Genomic DNA, 11,389 nt, shown 5'->3' with positions numbered 1-11,389 from the left:
ACCCATCCACTTCAGTTTCCCTAAACGGTGGAAGGAGGGAGATGCATTTGCTGATGTCAAATGCGGGCAGAAACGATGTGGATCCTGGAGGAGATGGAGAGGCGTCTCGGTGCAGGGCATGGGGAGGCGAAGACGAGGGCGGAGGACAGTCGGCAGCCATCTGGTTCGAGGAAGCGGCGGCTTCCAGAGTCCTCATCTGGAGGGCTATTTCTGGGAGGCGAACCTCAGTGTCCATGCGTTTTAATTCGAGTTTATGTCGCAGGGCTCGTTCTAGGGTCTTTTCCTCAGCTTCTATCTTTAAACGAGCCAGTCGCAGCTTCAATCGGGCTTCGGGTAGCGGTGAGCTGGGAGCAGTGTTAATTTTGACAGGAAATTTTAATTTTATTTTAGTCTTAGTCTTTTGGCTAAAAATTAATTTTAGTCTTAGTCCATTTTAGTCATTAGATTTATTTTAGTTTTAGTCCCATTTTAGTCGACGAAAATAACAAGTAATTTTAGTCGGTAAAAATAAGCAATTTTAGTCAACAAAATGCAAATATTTTTTTCTAATGAAGTAATTTCCTACTTTTGTATAGAGCACGGAAAAACTAGTTTAATTTAATACACAGGGTCCAAACTCTTAACCACCACTGATCAGATATAGCACACACAGCTAAGAACATAGAATATTTGAATAAAAAAACACTTCACATGTTTAACACTTACGTGTTTAATAAAAAAACAAAAAGCACACTGGAAATTACAAAGGTGCTCTTTTTAGCAATTGCACAACAAGAATTTACAAGAACAGCAAATTTAAACATGTTAACCCTGAGTCTGTAGATATTCACTTGTTACAACACAGGCTCAACCAAACAGTGTGAATATTTATTTGCTGCGATTCATTTTGAGAAAAGCACTTCGTGCTAGTGTGACCTTTGCTCGGTTGCGTTTCCCTCTAGTGAGGTCACCTGTGATACTGAACACTTTCTGCAAAAGATTGAGAAGCTGGCATTGCCAATATATCTAATGCTAATGGTTTCAGGCTGGGATCAAATGTGTCACATTTTCCAAGCCAAAACTCCATTCCCGTTTCACAAGTGATGGACTGTGAGAGCTCTTCCTTATACTGGCTTATCTGCTGTCTAACAATACACTTAGAAGACTTTGGTTTAGGCTTTGCTCTGAATTTGGAGAGAAACCTGAAGACTGGTTGTCTGGAGGAGGAGGAGGCAGATGATGAAGAGGAGACGGCGGCGGGTGGTGCCGGTTCAGGTCCATTCAGTTCCTCCAGATCAGAGTGGTTCTCCTGTGTCTGAGAGCACTGAACAACATACCCTTCTGCCTGCTTGAGCAGCTCCTGAATGTTATCATCAGCCACATTGAGGAGGGTCTGACACACAGTAGGATTGAGAAAGCAAGCAGCTGCTACAAGTGGGGAAAACTTGTCATCTGAGGGATCTTTAACACATGCAAAAGGCTGGTTCACATTCCCTTCCATTTTACGTGCTAGAGCAGCAACATCTCGACTTGTGTTTTGTTCCACATCTGCCAGATGGCTGAGTAAATCAAAGAGAGCAGGGAGTGTTAATGACATAGACATTGTGTCACTCTGAAGAGTTTGTGTGTGTTCAGCAAAAGGCTGCAAAAGTTCTTGCATTGACTTCAGCCTCTGCCACTCACTTGAGAGCAAGCAGTCCCATCCCATCTCGTCTGCTACTTCACAAACAGATTCTTTAACTTTGAGGAGACGTGCAACCATTTCATAAGTACTTGACCAGCGTGTGGGACAGTCATTCCCAACAGTTAGGCTGCACTCATCCAAAATCTTCTGTGTTGCGACTGATGACTTGCGAAAAAGTTTCACGATTGATCGGACTTTGTTCAAGACTCTGTTGATGCTTTCCTCCTTGTTTATCATGTGGACAACAAGCTGAAGAGTATGGACGACACATGGCATCCTGTCCATGCCCATGTCCTGACACTGCAGGTTTTCTGTCTCCTTGGAATCACTTTCACTTAGGATGGATGCATCTGGACCATCGGAGCTGGAATCTTCATCTTCTGGAGCACTATGTTTGAATGCTGCCACCATATTGCTACCATTGTCTGTTATTACGGTGAGAACTTTCTCATTTGGGATCCCCCATTCTTGCATGCACTTTTCCACACAAGCCTTAATGGACTGGGCGGTGTGTGGATGGTCAAGTTGTTCAAGAGCTAGCAGTAAGTGTTCTGGTTTTTGTTCTTCAACACAGAAAAAGCAGCAACTTATGCCAAGGAATGATGCTGTCAGTCCCTGTTTAGTCCACAGATCAGTCCCAATACATACTTTTCTGGCACTAGACAGTCTTTTCTTAAATGTAGCTTTTTTGTTTTCATAGTGTTTTTCAATTAGATTACTTATCTTGGTTTTCTTTGGCACAGTAAACTTCTTATCCAAACTTTCCATCATCAGAATAAAATCCTCATCTTCTACTGTTGTGACCGGCAATCCTGTGCATCCAATCCATGTAGCGATAGCCTCTTCTTTAATTTGTTGTTCTTTGGCATCACTCTTGTACTTTGTAGTACTTGTAAATGCGTCCTCAATGTTCTGGTTGGACATTTTTGCCTTTTTGGTAGTGTTGGTCTCTCTTCCGTTAGACCAAGCACGGGTACGGAGTAGATGGAGTTAAACACCTTTTAAGTTGACAGAACGAGGAGACAAATGATCAGAAGTCCATTCACTGTTTCGCCGCTCATGAGGGGGAGAGCCTCTGCAGCAAGTCCCGCGACCTGCTCTTGCCAGATGCTTCGGACAGACTCTCGCCGTTCTACTGAAAACGGCTGATTTTTATTGAGGATTACAGGAATGTTACATACGCAGTTTGCCATGTACATACGTCAATGATCATGACAGGTGAAAATAACAGCCTTGTTAGCGGACAGTTTCCTTGAGATTACCAGGAACATCCTGATATATTCATGACAGGAGAAGATACATTCACTGGTACCGAGAGGCACTGAGTGGAGATGGAATGTGCACACTCCTTTCTCTTGTGCAGGAAAAGATACACAGCTATTAATCTTTGTGTGGAGGCCGTGAGTATCTGAGCGAGTTTCCATAGCATAGAATAATAAAATGAGCTTTTAAAGTAAATATATATATATATATTGCCTTGTTAGGCAGGATCTAACATGTCACAAGAACTTGTAATTAGAAGATGAGCAGAAACATCTCCCTTTTGGAGTTCCTGCAGCTGTTTTAAGAGCTTGTGCAGGACAGTATAACATGATCCCATAAAAAGAGTAGCATGTAAGAATGAATAATAAAAGAGCTTATATGAGAGTTACATATATTTTCAATCCCCCTTTTGAACTCTTTTAAGAGTTCAACAAAGATGTAGGAAATCAAAACAATAACAACTCCAAATTCCATCAAAAAGAATATAATAAGCAGAGTTTTAAAACACCAATACAAACAATCAATCAGATTACATTTTCTCATATCTCTAGCAGTAAACTAATACAAAAAACATGATTATACTTTCAACTGAACATGTCACAACATGTATGGATCGCATGCAACTCCATATGAGGGCGAAAAACCCTAATTATCATATGTTTATAGGGAAAATTCCCCCATGTCCCCCCATTTGTCATATCTCAATTTTGGGGCGAACACCTGTTGGCATAGAGTGTGCATGCCTAGGACATCAATGATCAACAAAAAATAAAACAAAACAAACAAAAAAATCATAAAAATGAACTGGTGAAGGGATGGTTACATAAATCACTGAACATTCTCACACTCTAACAACATCTTCTTCATCATGAGAGTCATCACTATCATCAGAGAGTTCCCCTCCCAAATAGATTTTAGGATTGGCTAGTAACAAGGGCATCTGGATAATTGGGTCAGCAGGTGGAGGGTGTAAAATATTACCCTTGTAAAATAAATGAGGGTGTTAAATAGAACCTTTGTAGAATGTTCATAGGGTGGTTACTTCTTCCCCCTGTTGAGGACCCTTCACTGGCTCCAGGCAGCTGCAGGGGGTGATGATGTCATGATTCTCGTCCTGCAGGATGTGGTGGCAGCTTGGCATGCTACTGCAGTCAGCTACTTCTCTTCCTGGTTTTTGGATCCTTTCTCTGGTTAGGCAGATGTCAGCTGCTTCTCTTCCAGGTTAGGCTCCTCCCGTCCAGCCGGACAGCGTGTGATGTCCTCTCCGTGATCCTGTATGGCCCGGTCCACCTCGGTTCCGTCCACTTCCTTTTGGTGACTTTTAGCAGGACCCAGACGCCTGGCACCGAAGACGAAGCCTCTTCGTGTGTGTAGTTTTGGTCCAATGAAGGCTTTCTCGGCTTGTGCAGTCCTTGATCTCGGCAGATAGTTGGTAGGAAGATTCACACTCCGGCCGGACCAGAAGTTCCCCGGACCGATCGCCTAGGGATTAGAGGTTATGCACAAAAATGTCCTAGCTCTTACTGACCCTAGCCTCTGATACCTTCAACATCAGACACATACAGTTACGAACAGCAAGCGCAATTAAAGGTACAGTGACATCACGACATGGACACACACAGACACACAAACACATACACATGCACATACACACACAGAGAGAGGGAGAGAGTAAGAATGTGTGTGGGAGAAAGAAATGAGTGGGATCCACTTCGCCACCAGCATCTCCACCTGTGTCACAGAGAAAAATTACAAAGAAATTAAAACACAAAGCAAACAACAATAATTCAATGAGTATAAACGATCAAACTAAAACATACAACCATGCATGGGTTTTATAACAGTTCCGGCAACACTGGAGAGGAAGCCTTGTACAATGAATTCTTAAGATGTCCTTCATCAATTAGAGGTTATAGCCAAATTGTTTCAGGATCCTGAATTTGAATTGGTCAATTTACTCAGAATAGCCCAATGGCTTTGTTGATGTTTCTCAAGGCTCAGCCACGCCCATATAGATAAATAAACAAACAAACAAGACAAACACAGTCAAACACACGGTCCATACACGTCTCTGTGCCCTCACACACCAAGCAAATGTCAGACTGAAGCGAAAGTGTGAAAACACTTAACCTAACGCTAAATCAGTGGAAAGAAAAAAATAAGACCTAAAGCGTGTAATCAAATTAATCCAACAAAACTTCCCATAACTGCTGTTCTAAACTCACGTTGCGATGTGATCTCTCCAATTAGAAATTAGGACAATCACTTTACTATCAATTCAACCAAAAAGTTTCAGGTTGTCCCTTACCTAAACTACCTGTCTTTCTTACCTTCTTTCTTTCTTTCTTTCTTTTTTTAGGAACACTACTCGCACAAGAAATCCTAAGAATTAATTCACTACTTAAGGTTAATTCATAAATAACGAAACTGCAGTTACAGGTTTGTTTGTGCATAGTGTTGGTAATCAGCAGTTTTTTTCCTTATCTCCTCATCTAGAAGTGTTTCTGTGCTACTCCTCCATCTATAACACAAGTTAGTATCATCCTTAAAGCATCTGAAATTAAGCTGCATTGCTAAATCAATAACGTGATTTGTGCTAAGAAATACTCCCCTATCCTCTTCCTTTTTCCAGTGGCACTGAATGACAGATTTTAGATCAATTTAACTTTTTATCACTATTACGTTTCATTTAATTAATTTTGCTTTTTCTCTCTTATTTTTGTCTATTTATTTATTTATGTTATTTACTTATTTATCATGCCATCCTGTGATGATAATCTTAAAGACTTTTTAGCCAATTGTCGTCAAAAAGGCCAATTAAAATATTATGTTAAAGATTTCACAAGATAAAAATGTGAACATAATTTTTATCGAATGAGGGGTACCATTATTCAATATTTTTGTAACACTATTTTCTACCTCACTATTGTCTCGGATGAGATGTTCCATGAATCATTTAGTCAGCTGGATGCCAAATTATTCATTTAATGTTTATTTTTTATGCAATGAATGGAATGGGATGGAACGTTACTATAAACTGTCCGGAAATTTGCGCATGTTTGCTCGAAGGAGAGAACTGTTGAAGCCTAAAGCGTTCTCCTAGACTTATAAATAGACACCGTTTCCTTAACTAATGAAGATAAGTGATAACGCTGATGTATTCCGTTTTGAAAAGAAAATAAGGCTTTACTGCATGTCCGCTGCAGCTGAGAATCCTAGGACAATAAAGATTATATTGACGTCCAATGATGAGTTGGGCTGAAATCCAGGTTACTAATCCTATTATTTATTTATTTATTGATATTATTATTATCTTTTTTTAGGCTAACTTTCTCAGTTAACTATGTTCTACAGTAGTTTAGTAAATTTTCCACAGTTCTGACATTTCATCAATTCAACTGGTTGTTGCCAAAAAGCCTTGTTCATTACCTGACTGCAGCAAGCACTCTTTTACTGGGTGTAACCATAGGAAACAGTCTCTTTTGAGCCTCTCTTTGTAAGTCCAGGATGACCACCGTCATTGATTAAAGTTCACATGTTAGCACACATGCTCCCCCTTTTGTACTTTGTTTCATCAGCAGCAGGGCAAATAAGTTTCTGCCTCTTTGTCCATCTTGTAGTGCTCCCCGTCTTGATGTTATGAGTCACAGTTTTTGGTGAGGGCTTCCAGGTTCTCTTTGTATAGAAGTCAGACCCAAACATTCTTTGCAGCTGGTTGTGACAGGCCCACCCAGTAAAGTTCATGCCTCCACAATGCACAGCAAACGTTTTCCTTAAATATGTTGATTGAGTTGAAAGGACAGAACTTTCTCTTTTACAAATCAAAATCAACGAAGGTTTCTAATATTTAGTCGACTTTATTGACTCAAAAATAAATCTGAACTACTTCCTATGCACAATTTGTTCTGAATCATCAAATCAGTTCTACACAGGTTTTAAACATTAAGCACAATCTATCCCAAATGCAAGATCCCTCCTTTCATTTTTTATTTATCTATTTTATTTTGGGAAAATATCTACCAGTTTTTAACTCAAAACAGCCTAGTACAGTTTCTAGCCAGGTTACAGGAAATAATACTTAGTTTATCTGTTTTTTTCATTATTCAGCATCTCAAAATCCAGCCATTAACGTTAATGGTTCTTAAAGTTGAGGTAAGACAATTATTGGATTTTGTTTTATAGCAAGATTTAACAAATATTTTATTTCCTGACTGATTATTTGTTAATTTTATGGTTTTCATAAAGATGATCCTGAGAGGTTCAGAGCTGCTTTTCGCAGCGCCCTGTGCTATTTTTAGACTGCGGAACTCCTGTGTGTAAAAGTGGGTGGAGTCAGGTCCTCAGGCTGAAACTCCAGTCATTTTCACTAGATCTGTCCGAGAGGAAGGATCTCTTGAATACCCTAACCAGAAGCCTTAAGGTACGTCCAAAACACCGAAAAATATCCTTTCTAAAGTCACAAATTGCTTAAAACTGCATGTTACACAGGAAAACTGTGAGAGCGAGGGAGTCCAGCTGACTCCACGGCCCATAATCAGACAAAATACTTCCTTTATAACCACAACCATACAATTTTTGTATTTTAAAGGATTTTCTTGTCCTCACGCTAACGATAAATTCTTTTTCTATTGTTTCCACAGTCTCTCGAACTAAATAACCGTCTAGTAAAAACATGGACCGCACCCTGTTTCTCAAGCAGCTGCTCCCTCTATTAAAAACTGAGTCATTCAGAAGATCCAGCGAAAGCAGCTCATGCAAGAAGACACACATTCACTCATTCACAAGGCACAGAGACATTCTTTGTTTGTCACAGTCTCTTTTTATTATTATTATTATTTTTTTAAGGTAAGTCAGTTCGTCACTTATTTATTCTCTCTCTATATATATATAATATTTTAAGCACAGAATTTATTTAACACTGCACTGGTTATTTTCAGAATTTAATGCTTACTATGCTTTTAAGCAGGCCTTATGTAACATTAGAGCAAATCCAATTGCAATTTTTTTTTGAGAGCGCTCTGAGGAATAGTTTATATATTTATTTTCTGCAGATCTGTTTTGATTTTACTGTTTAGCAGCTATATGACTATATTTCTAAAATAAAGCTGTCATTTACATCCTTACTTGCGTTTCTTGGTGGTTTTTTCCCTTTTTTCATCTCCAGGTCACTTAACCCCCAGATCGGGGTCACTCACATGCTGCCCCACACACAAATGATTATCACGCTTCTACACTACATATGTATATATATGTATACACATATACATACATACACACATACATATGCATATGTTACTTTAAAAACCTTTTATTTATTAACTTATGGTGTTCTGTTCAAAGACTGATCAGAACAGGGTTGCAGAATTTGAATTTTGCGTAGCTCCAAACATTAATTTTTAGCACTGCAGTGTAATTTACATATACGAGTTGCAACTTTTTAAAGCTCTTATTATCTTATTTATTTATTTTCTGGTACCGCATCAGGCCTTCACACACACACCCAGCGCTGTACACTCACACACACACCCACACGGAGCTCCCAAAACTCTGCTCTGCATTCTGCACTCTCCTAGTGCTGCACTTTCAATCCAGAGCCGTAAGCAGCCTCTTGCTGCGCCTCACACACACAGGCTGAACTCAGCTTACACACACAGTGAAGCTTGTCTACAGCTGTGCCTTTTTTCTCTCGATTCTGCAGCCTTCACTTCCCAAATCTTTCTCCAGTTACCTCTACTGTTAACATCTACCCCTTTTTTCTTCATCGCCTCTTCCGCTGACTTTCTCAATAAAACCTTATTTCTCGTGGCTTCAACTGGGCTGCTTGTCATATTTAAACATTGCTCATTTTATGCAAAAACAGCCAAAAGCACGCAGAAATAGCCAAAAGCACTGCTCTCTTCACACAGAAGCAGTCAAAACATTTATCATCTTATGCAAAAACAGTTACCTCAGAACATTTTTCTCATCTCATGCAAAAGGTCCTTGACCTTAAAAATCCAGGGAGCTCTCTTTAGCCTCCCCTTCCCTTAACATAAAAACCAGGTCCTTGACCTTTAAATCCAGGGAGCTCTCTTTTAGCCTCCCCTTCCCTTAACACAAAAAACCAGGTCCTTGACCTTAAAATCCAGGGAGCTCTCTTTTAGCCTCCCCTTCCCTTAACACAAAAAACCAGGTCCTTGACCTGTGGACTTTTAGGGTTCCCACACCTATGGATCCAGCCAAGCTTTATATAACCTTGTTATATATTCTATCCGCTCGTCAGCAAATAGTGTGGTCAGCCACGACCTGGAAATGGAACTTTAGGGCTACTCTAATAGCCCTGGGTCACCATCCCTTCATCTGTACTATTTCCTTTTCTCATTTACTCATTAAACCATTAGAAAAATCCTCATTTCATTTCACCATTAAACCATTACAAAAAATCTCTTATTCTTTCTGCACTTGTCTCCACTTTCTTCTCCAACTATTATTTTAGGACCTCAGCTACTATGATTCTGGACACAAAGGCTTTGGATAAATCCAATGAGCAGATTTTAGATAATAGGCTCTGCTCACCTTGTTTTCCACCGCGGTGTTCTGTGCCAAGATCGTTCACTGGGTCGGTTGGTCAAATTGTCCTCCAAAAACTCCTTTTTCTTCAAAAAGAAAAAATCCTGTTCGTGACGCCAAATTTGTTGGTCTCTCTTCCGTTAGACCAAGCACGGGTACGGAGTAGATGGAGTTAAACACCTTTTAAGTTGACAGAACGAGGAGACAAATGATCAGAAGTCCATTCACTGTTTCGCCGCTCATGAGGGGGAGAGCCTCTGCAGCAAGTCCCGCGACCTGCTCTTGCCAGATGCTTCGGACAGACTCTCGCCGTTCTACTGAAAACGGCTGATTTTTATTGAGGATTACAGGAATGTTACATACGCAGTTTGCCATGTACATACGTCAATGATCATGACAGGTGAAAATAACAGCCTTGTTAGCGGACAGTTTCCTTGAGATTACCAGGAACATCCTGATATATTCATGACAGGAGAAGATACATTCACTGGTACCGAGAGGCACTGAGTGGAGATGGAATGTGCACACTCCTTTCTCTTGTGCAGGAAAAGATACACAGCTATTAATCTTTGTGTGGAGGCCGTGAGTATCTGAGCGAGTTTCCATAGCATAGAATAATAAAATGAGCTTTTAAAGTAAATATATATATATATATTGCCTTGTTAGGCAGGATCTAACATGTCACAAGAACTTGTAATTAGAAGATGAGCAGAAACATCTCCCTTTTGGAGTTCCTGCAGCTGTTTTAAGAGCTTGTGCAGGACAGTATAACATGATCCCATAAAAAGAGTAGCATGTAAGAATGAATAATAAAAGAGCTTATATGAGAGTTACATATATTTTCAGTAGCTGGTTGGCCACCATCAGCAATGGTTTTCTGCAACTGCAAAAAAATAAAAATACACAATTAAAACATTGACTTTCTAACAATGATTTACCTGTTGCTTTTTGAGATTTCATACATTATATATATATATATATATATATATATATATATATATATATATATATATATATATATATATATATATATATATATATATATCGTTATAAAACGAACCGGTAAAACATCTGTGCGGGCTCGGGACTCGGATCATATCAGTGCAAACCAGACATTGTGAAAATTATAAACAACCAAAAGCATGCTTCACTTTACTGGTCTAGTCCTGGTTTAGAGCGCACGTGCAGCGAGCGGCTGCGACCCAAAAAGTACCAGTACTGCTCACGGTGCATGCGCAATCATGCATCAGCACTGCTCGCCCGCTATTTCCCTAATAACACACGTTATAGTCATGAAAATACGGTACTTCCGAATTTTTATCCCAACATGACAGGGTTGATACAGTTTTATTTGCCTGTATATTACTTTTCGGGTCGTCACGTGTACATTTAAGTGGATTTACCTCGGAGAAAATGGCGAAGTGGACATTCTGTAGATGCCTCTTCAGATTCGTTGGAACGACAGTCCACACTCTCGGCATGTAGTTTTGGTAGCAATGTTATCATAGGAAAAATGACTCCACACATCTTCTCTTCTTTTTCGCCCAGCAGTTAACATGCTACTCCTTCTTCTTATGCCGTCGATATATTCGTGAGCTATATTTAGCATACCGCCGCGCATACCTGCCCCTTTATACTATTCGGGGTCTGTCTTCGCTCACGTCCCGCACGTTCACGGCACGCCACGCCCCTTGTCTTCTACTACGTTCGCATCTCACAACAACACAATAGTCGCATCGCACCATAGAGCGCCATGTAGAAGAGTGTCATCGTAGATTTTCGTCTCGTCTTTCATTCGTTGACTAAAAGTTTCAATCAATTTAATTATCGTCTTCGTCTTTTTCCCAGCTTTTATTTTGAATTTTTGTTTCATTTTCGTCTGTAAATATATTTTCGTGACGAAAAAAAAGACGA

General features: G+C 39.8%; 1 long non-coding RNA gene across 1 annotated transcript; it reads right to left on the bottom strand.

Annotated features, from left to right (window-relative positions):
• Window positions 1-3,615: 3,615 nt before the first annotated feature.
• On the bottom strand, window positions 3,616-10,458 carry LOC139061900 (uncharacterized). The gene is made up of 2 exons (XR_011515545.1): window positions 9,043-10,458; window positions 3,616-8,913 (listed from the first exon to the last, which is right to left on the bottom strand). It is a non-coding gene; the product is annotated as an uncharacterized lncRNA (long non-coding RNA).
• Between the last annotated feature and the right edge of the window lie 931 nt (window positions 10,459-11,389).

The sequence above is a fragment of the Nothobranchius furzeri genome, chromosome 11 (assembly GCF_043380555.1).
Source record: "Nothobranchius furzeri strain GRZ-AD chromosome 11, NfurGRZ-RIMD1, whole genome shotgun sequence".
Classification (NCBI taxonomy): Eukaryota; Metazoa; Chordata; class Actinopteri; order Cyprinodontiformes; family Nothobranchiidae; genus Nothobranchius; species Nothobranchius furzeri.
The sequence above is the reverse complement of the archived record's forward strand: the minus strand, read 5'-3'. Positions and strand labels throughout refer to the sequence as shown.